This window comes from Leuciscus leuciscus (assembly GCF_965113295.1).
Source record: "Leuciscus leuciscus genome assembly, chromosome: 21".
NCBI lineage: Eukaryota > Metazoa > Chordata > Actinopteri > Cypriniformes > Leuciscidae > Leuciscus > Leuciscus leuciscus.
In genome coordinates this window covers 16,214,650-16,231,264 of record NC_138745.1, presented here as the reverse complement: position 1 = coordinate 16,231,264, position 16,615 = coordinate 16,214,650, and the positions used below count along the sequence as shown (strand labels likewise).

The 16,615-nt window shown below is 37.7% G+C and overlaps 1 long non-coding RNA gene across 1 annotated transcript; it reads right to left on the bottom strand.

Moving 5' to 3' along the window:
- Window positions 1-6,096: 6,096 nt before the first annotated feature.
- On the bottom strand, window positions 6,097-6,474 carry LOC309485689. Its single transcript, XR_014201258.1, has 2 exons — window positions 6,401-6,474; window positions 6,097-6,271 (listed from the first exon to the last, which is right to left on the bottom strand). It is a non-coding gene; the product is annotated as an uncharacterized lncRNA (long non-coding RNA).
- Between the last annotated feature and the right edge of the window lie 10,141 nt (window positions 6,475-16,615).

Genomic DNA, 16,615 nt, shown 5'->3' with positions numbered 1-16,615 from the left:
AAAGTATCGAGTATCGATGCAGCGTCTCGTTCCCTACTCAGGGAACGAGGGTTACATCAGTAACCAGAGACGTTTTATCCCTTGTTTTATATCTCGTTTTATTTAGCTTATAAATAGCAAACAAAAAATGCATTTTCTTTATCTATTACGATGAATTATTCAAAGATATTTAACCTCGTCATTGTGCTTTTTTCCCCCGTGTATATAATCTTATATTATGTACGCATACCCATGCTATTTATGTTTTCTGTGGGTTTTTTTGTTGTTTTTTTGTCATTATGATCGATCATTGTTGAAAGATACAACCATGGTATCTTTCCCTGATCTTTATGTAACTATAAGTTTTGCAATAACAAAATGATATGAGCGACAGGTGCACTAACATCAGTAACTCGACAGCCCTACGTAGAGCGTTTTTTCTCAGTGTTTGTAATGTTTGTACAAAGGAGACAGGCAGCTGCGCGAAGATTTCGCCTTTGGAGAAAACTGTTGATTTTATTCTGGGAAAATGTAAGCATCACTCCTTAAAAATTAAGATTACCCCAAAATTGTCACAGTGTCTGGTTTGTGTTCCCTGGATAAACACTAGAGGTCCCCTTCCCTCACGGTGTCACTCACTCATGAACTGCAATTCCCACAATCCTGTCTGTACTCATCACTGTTCATTGCACCCAGCTGTTCCCCATTATCAGTGTTAGTTTCTGTGTGTATAAAAACCCTGTCTGTGTTAGTGTTTGTTACGGAGTCCTTGTTTAGTTCACACCACTTCCTGAGGTCAGTCTTGCGTGTTCCTGTTTGTTTCTTGTTTTTGGATTACTTATATGGATATTGACCTATTGCCTGGACTGGATGTACGAATATGGATTACCCTTAAATAAAAGCTGCATTATTGGATCTTCTTTTGTCTTCGTGTGTGCGATCGTGACAAAAATGAAATGCATTGCTAGCCCACCCCAACACTTATGCACACTAATAATAATACATTTCAACCAATACTTTATTTGTACTGAAAATTATATATTTTAGTAAAACAAGCAAAATATAGATAATTGCAATGAACACATCTCAATTTTCAGTCAAGCAATGAATTAATGCATTATTTAGTGAAATTAATTATATTTTATTTACCGACAACAATAAGAAACATGAATAAATGAGTAAAAGATTAAAAAAGTAACCATCACTATATATATATACATTGTTTTTTGGTGTTCAATTTAATTCTCTTAATGATTCTTAAATCTACACACCTTCTACCTTATTTTAATTATTCTCAGGTTAAGGTAAAGTAAGTCGAATTCGTTCTAAATAATAAGTATTCAAATGTCCATACTCACAACTTAGAAGAAAGACTTCTCCGTGGTTTAGTTCAGCTCAATTCTTTATAAAGCAGAGACTTGTGGCAAGTTGTTACTTTTTATAACAATTATTAGTATTTTATTATTTCTATAACAATTGGTTTCCATACAATATCAAAAATCAAAATAAAGTTCAAAAGTTGTCAGTTCACAAGCTTCGTCAGCAAGTGTCAGGCTTGGACCATCAAACAAGGGAGAGGCTGTCTTCCTTCACAGCATCTGCCTCTCATATGTTTCACTGTAACTTTTTATAATTCATTTCATCACACCCCTTCATTACATATTCAATCACATATAGACAATTTATCCAATCCCAGATCTGGAACAATTGTCAACTCCTTCAGTCTTTTTACAACTTCCATAAAAGACGCCTTCCTTTGCCTTGTTTTCCTCTTACGAGCTCGGGCCCTCAGCCGTCTTCTCTTCTTGGTCTAGAATACAACAACCAGGTAATACTTTTTCATTTTACTGAATATATGCTTTCTAATACATAGTACTATTTCTATCTAGCCTATTTCTTCCTTTAATAAATGCTTAAAACACAGGATATATTTCAGTCATTTCAGTATTGTATTACTTCAATAAATGATTTTTCCACAAATGGTTTACAGTGTCTTTTTTCTTTAACCAATCAGATTTATCAATAAAACAATTTCAAATAAAACATGTCTCAGTATCATTACTATGAACCAATTAAACAATTTCAAATAAAACATGTCTCAGTGTCATTACTATGAACCAATTAAACAATTTCAAATAAAACATGTCTCAGTGTCATTACTATGAACCAATTAAACAATTTCAAATAAAACATGTCTCAGTGTCATTACTATGAACCAATTATAAAGAGTTCCCTTATCAGAAATCTATTACAGTGTTTTCCTTTACATTTCGATTTCCCTTATAAGAAATCTGTTATAGTGTTTTCCTTTACATTTTGATTTCCCTTATAAGAAATCTGTTACAGTGTTTTCCTTTACATTTTGATTTCCCTTATAAGAAATCTATTACAGTGTTTTCCTTTACATACAAGCATTGTTATAGTCAATATAAGCCTGTTTATATGAGTCATAACAGAATCAATTGCATGTTTCACACAACAATATATATATATATATATATATATATATATATATATATATATACATATATACTCTGTAACGTAAATATATCTGACTCTGGGTCAATGCGAATTAACTCAAGGATATAGGGAATTTGGAAATATTAATAATCATAACTCATGGTCATAATTCATAAATCGCATTTACAGTAAATACATTTACTTTATCAATTATAGAGATTACCTTGTTCTGTAACTGGTCTAGTCATCAGTCATTCGTCCAGCGAATAAATGTAAGATTATCACAGTTAAGAAGGGGTATCCCTGTTTACAAACTCCAAGAAAGTTTATCTTCTGGCCGTGAACAAAAAACTTTTGGGTTTATGAATTAAATCTACTCAAAGTAGTCTATAATATCGAGCGTGTAGCTTAATTAGATCTTTTGCATTTCATTGACTTCATAAAGGTGGATTTTCAAACACAGGGACAGTCAAAGTATGAATGGGTTTTAATAAATGTCAAACTAGAGATTACATGAGCTTCAACTATAACGTACGTAAAAATGCAAACAATAAAACAAACAAACATTTAAGCAAACAAGAACATAAAAAAACGTGATCAGAGTGAATGAAATCAAAGAGAGAAAATAAGGAGAGAGAGAGAGGAAGTAGCTGGTAATTATTACAGACAGAAACCTAATTTCAAGAGGCACCTGGAATCAGCTTTTAGAGAGATCAATACAAGTTTGTTCTCTGTTCGGGTGCTGCTGAGAGGCAGGAAGCGCGGACGGTGTCCTGTTTGTGCTGCGTCTTCCGGTGTCGCGGGAAGCTTAAAAGGCTCACTGAATGTAACGTTACCGAGAAAATTCAGATCATTTCCCTTGTGGAGGGGAAAGGCGTGTAAGACTGAAAATACTGGTTGAGGCCTGATTTATGGGACAAAAGGGCCCTGCTGGCTAATTAACATTTGACCTCCCAATACAGCCTTTCTTCCTCTCAGAAACTAGGAACTCACACAAGAACATGGTTTAATGTGAATATTCAACATTGACTGTTATGTTTTTGGTGTCATTTGAAATGTCTCAAAGTGAGTGGTACAGATATCTCATATCCAGATGGATAAAATAAAAGGAAATAAGGTTTATAGAAGTTCATAGAAAACTGGTTTAGAGATAAGGCCAGATAAGGCAACCCCCCTTCTGTGGGATAGAAGCCATTTGAGGGTGGTCTCACCCCATCCCCCTTGTCACCTGGTCAGAGGATAAAGGAAGGTGTTCTGGCTCTCTCTGGCTCTTCTTCTTGGCTGGACGTGGAATTGAATAGGTGGTTTCTCTCTCTCCCTCTCTCCCTCTCTCTCTCTCTCTCTCTCTCTCTCTCTCTTTCCCTTTCTCTCTCTCTATCTCAGGTACAAGCTGGGTAAGATTCTTTGGTGTAACCAATGTATAACCATGTTCTAGATATTTGAATTGATTGTGGAATTGATCTCTGATATCTGAAATATTAAATTGTTACAATGTGATTATTCCAACTGATTTTGACATTGTTTATTTAATGGTTAAAATGAATAGTCAAACATTCGCTCATTTTTAGTGAGGCACAGATATTATTAAAACCTGTCAGATTAATTAACGAGTAAATACATATGATCAATGTATTACAAATTTAACCAACCAATACTTTGCATGAGTGAGGACAGAACACGTGATACCTTCCCCGTGTATTGGCGAACCGGAGATTGGACCAAATATAGCGGGCCTTACAAAATGGTGACCTCGACGTGATCTCAAAACAGATCAAAACAGTTTCACGAGAAATGTCCTTTTCAGCAAGTATTTGGGATTTTAAAATCAACAAGAGGTTTGAACATCTTCTCTTTCTTCCGCCACGATGGTAAGTAAACTTTGTCTGCCCTTTATAGAAGTGTTGAAGAAATGTTTGCATTGTTTACGGGTCGGAATTAAAGCCCTTTGTTTAGAACGTGATGCGGTAGCCAGATGAAGAATGAAAACCCTTGTGCATTAGATTTTAAAGATCTCCTTATTTTGCCTAAGCAACAGGAAACGAAACAAGTGAGAATAACATCTTCCAAATAATTAATAACTCGATGAAGAGCTAAAAAAGTAAAGCCTAAAAGTTTTAAAATCAGGCGCATGTTTTCCGGCCATTGTTGAAACCAGCAACACGTGAAGAGAATGAGCAAACTAACAGAAAACAGAGAAAGAAAAATCTAAGTTTGTAAAAGATCGGAAAACACGTGATTTTATAAATAAAAAGGCAGATCGATGCATTGTTTATGAAAAGAAAATTTTGGGAAAACAGGATGATATGATTTACAGGCTAAAACTCAAATATCAAGGCTAATGCTAAGTGCTATTGTCAATGCTAAGCCATGCTGTGCCCAAGGCTAATGCTAATGGCTAAAGCCATGCTGCGTCCAAACGCTTAAACCATGTTTTGTCTCACTGGCTGACTGGTAGGCCCAAAAGCCACATTGAAAACATTAATATCCTATACCAAACCTAAACTAATCTTGACAAACTCTATATTCCATTAAAATCTTAAACTTTGACACAGATGGAATTAAATTAAGTAATTCAATTTAATTTGGCTTATTTAAGTTCCTCTGAGAAGTAAACCCCTAAAGTATTTGATATGCTGGGATGGAGATAGATCTTTTTTAGAAAGAAGACTATCTAGTCAAAAATCCGGGAAAATTAACTGTAAGCCCATTATTGTGAAATCATGTGTACTGATCATGTCCTGTTTACATTATGGGCCGAAAAGGTTCAGCCTACACTGTACAAACTCAGTAGAAAAGGTCTTAACATGGATGCTATTGACAATGACATTTTCACTTGGTGGAAAACAGTGGGTAGTAAACAGAAGAAATCAAAACATGGTGAAATAATTGAGGCTTTAAACTTCATAAGTTATAAACGGCTAAATGAGTTAACAAAATTTCTATCTTCGCTTATGGATGCTAAATGTGAGGAAGTGCATTCTAAAAATGCAGAGGCAAAAAAGTCTGAGGAAAAGATTCAAGATCTTCAAACACAGCTAGATAAATTACTAGCTGAGCTGTTAGCCCTGAATAAAAAGTGTAAAAATCACAAAGACACCATTGCAGATCTTAAGGCTAAGCTAAATGCTAAAAGCAAGTCTCCCAACAAGCTTAACAGCGATTGGGCTAAAAATGTACACTTCCTAGAAGAGGCAGCCTGCTCTAATAATCTTGTATCTTTTCAGACAGATGAAGCATGTGATGAAGTTATGAAAAGAGTGCCTGTTTCTGCCCTTAACACTAGAAGTCCCAGAGAGCAGCCATTTGGCTTTTCTACCTATAAAACCCGCAGGACAGCCGATGGGCTGAAAGGCTTTAGGCTAATATCCGTAATCAGCTGTGAACAGTTGCTTTTGTTATGCAAACAATGTGGGGCCATGCTGAGCCACTTCAAGGAAACTTGTGTTTCACTTTGGCATCTTAGGGAGAAATCAACACACATGTTTTTTTTTTCCTTTGTTGCTGAGATTTATTGATAAAAACAGTACAAAATTTCCTGCCTTCCGGTGCATGCTTGATACAGCACATGTGCATTCAGTGCTGCCATGTCAATCATGTTATAGAACACGGCAACTGGCCAGCGCCGTGTCCCTGTGCGGACAGTGTACTCCCGCACCATCTGGTCCATCACATCCACGCCGCACTTTGTGGTGTTGTAAAGGGTGATAGTGTTTGGCTTCCTTTTGGTGGTATTTTCAGTCTGAATCACGCTGTGCATGCTGCTAAGAATGTAGACGGTCTTCTTCCGTTTGGCCGCATACGCCGTCAGCGTAGCAGCAGTGGTTGAAAACACCTAATAAATAAGATAAATTGTTATTTTCATAGCACTTTTACACACAATGACACAATGACACACTTGGCGGTGTTGATTCTAAAAATTAGAAACACATAAACATAGAACCACAAAAGACCTGCAACATACCTGAGTGGTGAATTCATTGCGATCTGTGTGTCTAGCGGATTGAGGGATTTCCCGGCGAATCTTGTTGACTGTGCTAAGAAGTTTATGCACAAGTGACAGCGATGTGAAGAAATTGTCCGTGGTAACATTTCTGCCCTTGTCTAGGAATGGTTCCATCAGCCTCATCACTACATTTTCAGACAGTCTCTCTCCACTGGGACGACTAGGGTCCTTGCCAAGATATGGGAGGACATTACAAATGTACTTGGATTTTAGGTCGCAAGCCACCCAAAACTTGATCCCAAACTTGTCAGGTTTAGTTGCAATATACTGCAGGAAACAGCAGCGAGTCAAGTTCTCTGCTTTTAGCAGCCCTCCCTCCCCCACACATACAAACAAGCCACCAGCAACCATTCACACACACCCCCCCCCCCCCAACCCCCCTGCAGATTGCTCAGGTAATGACCACATTTACACATGAATTGATGCTAATGATAGCCAAAAGACTGGCCAGTTAGCATCCACTTGGCTAAAGGAGGGTTAAAAAACTCTGGGACTTCTAGTGTTAAGGTGATACGGCACCCAAACGGCACTGAGTCAACCATTCGGCGTCCTTTAACAGTAACTGAATGTAGCTTGTTTAAAGCAGAGATCGGACCATTCCCTTTGAAAGGGCCATTCGAACCATGGTGGAGACACATTGTTAGTCTAAAACATGCATTTCAGCTCGAACCAACAGATATTTGGCAAATTGTTATCAGCTGAATTCCAGATGTTCTGAACTATAAGATATCACAGGTTTTGATGACAGGCACCATTGTGCAGTCAATGCATCAAAATGAGCCTGAGAGCGAAATCTTGAATAGACTAAAACAATGCCTTCGCGAGCTGCGTGGTTGTAGTCCTGTTGGATGGGAATTGATTTTCAATCGGAAACAGAGTACTGAAGAATCGTTTGAGACATATGCAGAAAATATGTTTGAACTTTTTGAGGAGTATTCTGGAATTGAGGGTGTTAACCACAACAATGTAATTCTCCTTGAATTCCTGCTTACAAATGCAGGGCCGCGTGTACAGCAATCACTCATGTGCAGGGGCGGACTTTACCATTAGGCAAAGGTCGGCAATTGCCTTGGGCCCCGAGCTACCTTGGGGCCCCCAAATTGCCCTATTAACTTATGCTTAAGGTTTTTTTTTATAATTTTTTTTTTTTATTATATATTTCTAAAACTCCATTTGCGAAAAATGGCATCAAATCATTAGTGTCACAGACAGGAGGGGGCCCCCCGCCTCACTACATTGGACTATTCCATTATCTCACTTACTGCGCATCTGCGAAAGTGACAAGGCTGTGCCAAAAAACTGACGGAGAAAAAGAAGTGATTGACAGACAGAGTGTACAGAGTAGTAGACAGAGTAAAAATGAAGCGAAGCTAGCTACCCAAGCGGTGCTGAAAAAAGGAGGAAGCGGGAGGAAAGCAAAAAGTCCATAAAGGTGCACGGCGCGAAAGATAAACAATACGCTGTAACAGGAGGACTGGGAAATACACAAACAGAGCAAGACGAGTCTAAACGCGAAAATTTTAAGTTTCAAAGTTACCCAAGCGGCTCAAATAAAAGAAAAAAGTGAAAAGACGCTGATAAGTATTTGGGAACACTGCCAAAGATGACAAACTTTTTTACGGCAACTGTTGGGGATACAGATCAGGAACAATAACGTCCAATGCACAGAGAAATCGTGAAGCAAAGAGGACACGATCGACAGACAAAACTGAGCAGTTTACTTATGAATCATGATATTTAAAAAAAATCTCAGCACTCAGATTCTGTCAATTCTATTACGAAATTCAAACAATAAATACCGTTTTGCCGTTTGTGACGTGACAGATTCCTATAGCGGCACGTGAACTGATCATCTCTAGCTAATAGTAAATAAACACGAACAATGTTGAAAGATACAGTATAACTTACCGAAATGTATATTCCTCATTCATAATATCGATCAGTACGTGTTTTTCAACCGCAGAAAGAGGTAAAACAGCTGGAGAACAATCGTCACATAAAATTTACCTCAGGAAAGCCATTTAATTGGCTAGAAAAAAAAGAGCTATAGAGAGTATTTGGCTAAATATGTGTACTATATTACTTATTTTAACCTTAAATTATACCAACTGATAGGGCTTTTTTTATCTTGTGAAACGTTACCTAATATTTATCCAAATGAGTCAATATTGAATCAAGTCACAATAATTGAATCGAAATGGTGAAATTTGTCAAGAAAAAAAAAGAAAAGAAAAAAAACATAGCTTAGGCTACCAGAAATTGTACCATGTAAACATTGTAACATGTTTCTGTTTAGGAGTAAAGAAGTGTATGCAGGGTTTAAAGGGGAGGTTTTTTTCTCCTCTCTAACCTTTACTTCCCCGTAGATTAGCTTTACCTGCCTATCCACCATTCAGTCGGTACATATTTTTTTCATTCTCTTTTAAAGATTGGATGGGGAGGGGCCCATACCCTACCTACCTTTGCCTTGGGCCCCCGATTTGCTAAATCCGCCACTGCTCATGTGTGGTGCTTCTCCAGCACAAAACACATTCGAAGGTATTGTTAACTGGGCAACAAGAATTGAGTCACGGAAACAAATGCATGGTGAGCTAGCTGTGTTAGAATGTCATGAAGATCCTCCATCTGCAGGAGAATTCAGAAAGCCACACTGTGGCAAACTGAACAGATTCTGTAATTCCTGTCACAAAACAGGCCATACAGAGGAAAAGTGTTGGTCACTGGGCAGAGGCAGACCTCCACCCTATTTCATAAAACGCAGACAATCACAATCTAATGACAAAAACCAGCACTCTGCAAGTAACCAAAGCTCAAATGCATCTAAAACTCTTACTGACCTAACAACTTTGGACGCTCAAGGCCTTCAGCTATTAGCGTCATTTGCTAGTGGGGTAGCAGCCCAATAGCAAATAGCTTAATAGTTTAACATCTAAATTCATTGAACCTGTCTGCATTTTCAAATTTGAAATTGTGCTTAATTCAGCGTGCACTACACATCGTGCACATAGAACACAATTTGGTTGTTTGTGCTACAACATGCACATAGGCTAATTTAAAGTTTATTCTTTAAACACAGGATTGCTTTACTGTAAGTGTAGTTGAAACACTTAGGCAAATGTGATATAGATGTTGTATTCTATTGTTTTGCTGTGGGTGTATTTGGAACACTTAGGTAAAAAGGTTGTAGATGTTGTATTCTAGGCCATGTGTCCTGTGTAAACTGAATTAAACACGTGTCTATGCTAAATTTGGTGGCTATAATGTGATTCACAATGAATTTGAAAATCAGAAACTGCGAACGCATCTCATTAATCCTGAAACAAAAAACCTTTTCATATTTAAGGCTTCAGAGAACTAAATATTGTTATGTTTGAATGTATTCTGAATTACTCTGAGATTTGTTTTCTCCAAAATAGATTAACGGATTCGTATATTTCCACAAGATTGCGTCAGAGATTGGCGACGGCTAATAACTGATATCAGGAAGTGTGCGGGCGACTTGGATGAGAGGATGGGTTAGTCCGACTAGGATCAGCTTTACGCTGGTTGATTAACCTAGATTGGACGCTTCCGATGACTTCTGTTCTAATTTAATAGTTTTGGAAAACGGTTGAATTAAGTTCCTGAAGGGCATCCAAGGGGGCTATTGTATATATCTTTGGTTGTTGCGCGTGTACGGCAAAATCCCTAGATATTTAGCCAACTGCCTCAGCTTCTGATCTTCGGGGCTGACCACTTGTGTCGTGGATCCTTGGGAAGGACTGCAAAGCGATATAGTTTTCCTTATCTATAAACGGAAAAATATAAAGTAAGAGTAAATAGAAGAATCAAACGTTATAATGGCCATTAAAAAAGACTAAATGAGAAGAAAAGGTATTTGAAACCTAGCAAAGAAAAAAAGAAAAACAGCAAATGTACATCTTATCAGCCCTGAGCCAAAAGGCCTTTTAATATTCAAATTTATTGACATGAGAACAAGTAGAGATTTGACCATGCGTTAAGTTGTTCCAGAGACTCTTCAGAGACCGAAAACAATATAATTTGACTTGTATTGTTAAAGAATATAATTATATTATAACTTGAATTATAATAAACATTATATTACACTCGCCGAGCAGGACAATAATTGGAGAAGTGTGACTTTCGTCATTAAAATTGAATTTCTGAAACAGAATTTCATTTGTGTGCTACCCAGTGCCAAAAAGGGGCGGAGTATGCCTTTATTTTTCACCGTTAGAAAACACGGCTAGGAGTGTGGCACAGGTAATAGCACGCTAAATAATCCTTGACTGGGGTGCACCAACTGAATTGAATCTGATAAGATAAGTACATTTACAAGGAGGGTGTGAAATGCTAAACAGCAGACAGAAGTACCACAGTTTTTTGCAGGTCAAAAAATATCTGCACAAATTAAAATGTGTGAATGCATTGCACATGCAGCAGACTGAAGGCTGAACTGAAAAAGCAGCTTCAGGTGTCACAACACACTGAGACAACAGCAACAATTCAGACGTGGTCAATGAAACTCGGTTTCATGTGACATCTGGAATTAAAATTGCTAACAAGTAAAAGAATTCTACACGTCTGAATTTAATGCTTTTGAAATATTGGAATTATCTGTGGTTCGCTCTCCTCTGTTTTCTGTCTCAGGCTTAGGCTACTTCTGCAAAATGGTGGAGCCCACCTGGAGCAAATCCAGGACAGCGGAATTGTTCGAACATAACCTGAGACTCGGGAGATGGGTGAAAAGACATTATAAAAGGCCTTTTCACACGTCACACTATCACATTACTGCATAAATATGGCCTCCCAGTTTAGAACTGGATCGAAATTTGCAACACAATTGTTATAGATTAGATTCCACCCATCTCCTAGACATGAACACTGAACACACCCCTCCATCACTATACCCTCACAGCAACATCACCTGGGGTAGATGGTCTATCCAGGCTGAACACTGCACATCAGACGAAGATGTGTCATCTTCACACTAACAGATCCAGATAGCTTCACACACACAGGGTGGAGCTGATCTCATGATCATGGTCTAACAGAGACACAGAGAATAGCATACGCTATTCACAACAAACTGCTAACTAATGTAACACACATGAACAACTGAATGGCTACAGTCACAAATCAAGACAAATTCTAAGGCAGACCTGCCATTAAATTTCAAACTCTATGATTGTTGGTGGGAGTTGGAAGATCAGAGGGCCCCTGATTTCTCAACTTACCACTAATAACAGAAACATAATTAACCCTCTGGGGACCAAAAACGCGCCCGCGCGTTTTGCTCGTTTTTTTTTTTAGCAATGAAAAATAAACACAAAATGCTCTGTTAATTTTGATCTTTCATTTTCGTGTAATACATCAATCGATCCTGTTCAGTTTCTATTTTTTTTCTGTATACTCACAATAAAAATAAAGTGTTTTGCTTTTTGACAAATAAAGAAAAACTAACATGATGCTATTTCTGCCTTCTCTCTGTCAGTAAACTCCCATTTGAAACGCGTTCGAAAATTATCTATAACTCCGCGAAAATTCAGTCAAACAGGGAAACAGACCCACGGGCATAAAGCTTGAGATCGCAGCTTTTAAATGAAGTAATTTATATAAAAAACAAATATTATCAGCTTCTGTAATCTGTATAAAAAGAGAGCGACTCCAGTCGAGCTCATTACGAGATGATTCACAGTAATTTGACCACGCCCCGGAGAGCGCGTGCTATTCAAACGCAAATTCTGAGAACCATTTCAGTCTGTGAAACGCCCACATCAGTGTAAACAAAGAGACATAATATAGCCTACCTTATGGAGAAAATTTTCCGTGCTGATATGAGGAGCAGATCCCGCTGAGGAGTGAGGTAGGCTAAGTTATCCTTTCTCAAGTGTTAATGTGGAATAACGTTATAACGTTAGTGTAGGCCTATGTAAACAAAAAGATGAATCGCGTTTCTATAATATGAATCGCGTTTCTGTGAGATGAATGAAGGGTACATATTTGTAAAGACTGTTTAGCCTAAATATGAATCGCGTTTCTGTGAGATGAATGAAGGGTACATATTTGTAAAGACTGTTTACCCTAAATATGAATCGCGTTTCTGTGAGATGAATGAAGGGTACATATTTGTAAAGACTGTTTAGCCTAAATATGAATCGCGTTTCTGTGAGATGAATGAAGGGTACATATTTGTAAAGACTGTTTAGCCTAAATATGAATGAATTTTCTGCTCATATATATAAAATACTATTTTGTCAAAAATAAAGTCATAGATGTTCCAATGTTGGCTATATTCAAACTAATGAATACATATGATAAAATGTAGGCCTATAATCTTTTTTTTTTTTTTTTTACAAAGAAAGAGTACTTTTTTTGCAAAAATATTGCTGAAATTGTAATTATTGTTGTAATTGTAACCTTTTTAATAAAATAGCAAAACATATTTACAAGATAGATGTAAGCAAAATCTTAAATGGTCAATATAAGTCTTCTTCTAAATATATAGGCTATTTTGTCCTTGCATTGTGGCTCAGTCAGTGTCACACCTGAATGAATGGCTAATTATGCAGAGTCATTATGCAGAGTGGGTGGGACTGGGTAATCTAAGGTGTAAACTACTCCTCCCCCTCGCATATTGGCTTTCCAAGCAAAACCTGTTTTACACCATTTAAATCAATGTATTTTTTTTTTGTGAACGATAAAGCAAGACTATTTTCACATAATTTTGAAGCTAGAACTCGAAGAGAAAACATCCATTAGTCAAAAGTCTTGTGGGCACATATTTTGTATGAGTTTTGTGGTCTTATTTCAGCAACTTTCATTTTTATTTTTTTAAATAACCACGCATAAACATTATTCTCTCAAAAATACAAACATCTACATACATGTTGCTCGCATATTATGGTAGGCCTGTTTGTGCTATATAGAGTGAATTTACACCTTTGCCATTAACATGTTTATAAATAACTGAAAAAAGCACAAATGTCAGAGCATGTCAGAACATCTCAAGGGCCCCAAAAACAGCTTGGTCCCCAGAGGGTTAAAATGGATAAATCTGAAGTGTGACCGCTTCAATCAATTACAAAATTTACAATTCAACTCTGTCATCGACTGTGACTTAGCCAGATCAATACACACACACTCTCAAACACACTCTCTCTCTCACACACACACACACACAAACACTCTCTGTCACAGACACAGATAAACACAAACACACACACACACACACACACACACACACACACACACACACACACACACACACACACACTCTCTCGCTCTCTCTCACAGGCAAAAACACACTCTGACATTCTAAAAAACACTTACACAAACAAACAAAACCATTGATCCTACCATTTATTTGATTATTTGGTTTACACCGACCTCTTGCTGCATTTCTGAAACTTATTTTGATTTCTGTATTTTTTCCTTTGAGTAATTCAGAAAAAACATTTCTGAAACTTATTTTGATTTCTGCATTTAAACTTATTTTGATTTTAATTTCCCTGAAACTTATTTTGATTTCTGCATTTTTTCCTTTGAGTAATTCAGAAAAACATTTCTGAAACTTATTTTGATTTAATTTCTGAAACTTATTTTGTTTTCTGCATATTTGTATATTGTCCATTTTACTTGCAACAATGTATTTGGACATCAATTCAACTGAACCCCTATGTTTGGTTACACCAAAATTTTGCTGACACTCTGCATGAAATGTTGTTTTAACCCAGCACTGGTTGTTTTGTTAGAATGCCATTTATTTAAATGTTTCTAGAAACAGGGTAAGAGCTTGTAAGATCTTCCTTTGTCCTTCCTTGACCCTCTATAGGAGTACTATTGGCGTGGTAATTAAAAATCAGGTAATTAATGAGACCAAACGTACCACTCACAATTGCTGACATGAACATGGTATTTTACATTGAACATGACATGATTTTTCCTTATTGCATTATGCGTTCCTATGCATTTCCTTACGACTATAAGTTCATATGTGCTCAATCGTGAAGCGGACATATAAGATGCTTTTCAGGTGTCTCACACAAAGCCGTGTGGACCAAAGGAGAACCCCTTCATCCACTGAGGTCTGCCCAGACAACCGTACCGCTGGAGGTGACAGGATTGGTCAAGAAGGGTCAGATCATCATCGTGGAGAAGGTGCCAGGGAAGCGGAAATTTCTCCATGAAGGAATGACACGTCAACTGAACAAGTCACAAAAGGTCCAGATTGACTCTATGAACTTTGCTCATGTCACAGGATTACAGGAAGAGAACCTGAACGCATTCATCCACCTGCTGGACTCAAGCTATACACCTGGTGGGAACAGGTGTTCTGCAGGTGAACACCGCCCACTGAGCTTCTACAGATGCCAACATTGCAAAGACAATTTTTGTGCTACATCTTCAAGGATTATAACAAACGTCTTACTGTGACCCCGTAAGTGTTCATCGGAATGTGACCCACGGGATCAAGGAGGGAAACTGTAAGACTGAAAATACTGGTTGAGGCCTGATTTATGGGACAAAAGGGCCCTGCTGGCTAATTAACATTTGACCTCCCCAATACAGCCTTTCTTCCTCTCTGAAACTAGAAATCACACAAGAACATGGTTTAATGTGAATATTCAGCATTGACTGTTATGTTTTTGGTGTCATTTGAAATGTCTCAAAGTGAGTGGTACAGATATCTCATATCCAGAGGGATAAAATAAAAGGAAATAAGGTTTATAGAAGTTCATAGAAAACTGGTTTAGAGATAAGGCCAGATAAGGCAACCCCCCTTCTGTGGGATAGAAGCCATTTGAGGGTGGTCTCACCCCATCCCCCTTGTCACCTGGTCAGAGGATAAAGGAAGGTGTTCTGGCTCTTCTTCTTGGCTGGACGTGGAATTGAATAGGTGGTTTCTCTCTCTCCCTCTCTCTCTCTCTCTCTCTCTCTCTCTCTCTCTCTCTTTTCCTTTCTCTCTCTCTATCTCAGGTACAAGCTGGGTAAGATTCTTTGGTGTAACCAATGTATAACCATGTTCTGGATATTTGAATTGATTGTGGAATTGATCTCTGATATCTGAAATATTAAATTGTTACAATGTGATTATTCCAACTGATTTTGACATTGACATTTGACATTTAATGGTTAAAAGGAATAGTCAAACATTCGCTCACTTTTAGTGAGGCACAGATATTATTAAAACCTTTCATTTATGGAGTCAGATGAATTAACGAGTAAATACATATGATCAATGTATTACAAATTTAACCAACCAATACTTTGCATGAGTGAGGACAGAGCACGTGATACCTTCCCCGTGTATTGGCGAACCGGAGATTGGACCAAAACATTTATTTGTATTTTTTTTTTTTTTAAAGCAATATCACACTCGTAGCCTTGCGATATCGCTCCATGCTTGTGTCTATACGGCCCCGTTATTAAAGATTTTAAGAACTCTATAAAAAGGCCTAGCAACCACCCAGAACACCCTAGCAACTGCCTAGCAACACCATAGCAACCACCCAGAACTCCCTAGCAACGCCCTAGCAACCACCAATAATACCCTAGAAACGGCCTAGCAACCACCCAGAACACCTTAGCAACTGCCTAGCAACACCATAGCAACCACCCAGAACACCCTAGCAACAACCTGGCAACAGCATCTTTTGCTAAAAACATGCTAGCAACATGCTAATCAAGCTAGCATCATGCTACCAACATGCTAATTAAGCTAGCATCATGCTACCAACATGCTAATTAAGCTAGCATCATGCTAATTAAGCTAGCATAATACTAGCAACATGCTAATCATGTTAGCATCTAGCTAAAAACATGCTAGCAAAATGATAATCATGTTAGCATCTTGTTAAAAGAATGCTAGCATCATGCTAATCAGGCTAGCATCATGCTAGCATAATGCTAATCATGCTAGCATCATGCTACCAACATGTTAATTAGGCTCGCATCATGCTAGCAAAATGCTAATTATGTTAGCAACATGCTAATCAAGCTAGCATAATGCTAGCAACATGCTAGTTGTGTTAGCATCTAGCTAAAAACATGCTAGCAAAATGCTAATCATGCTAGCATCTTGTTAAAAGCATGTTAGAAACATGCTAGTCATGCTAGCATCATCCTGCCAATAGTGTTGTTTTTGGCGGCCTGTTTTAATTTTAGTTTTAG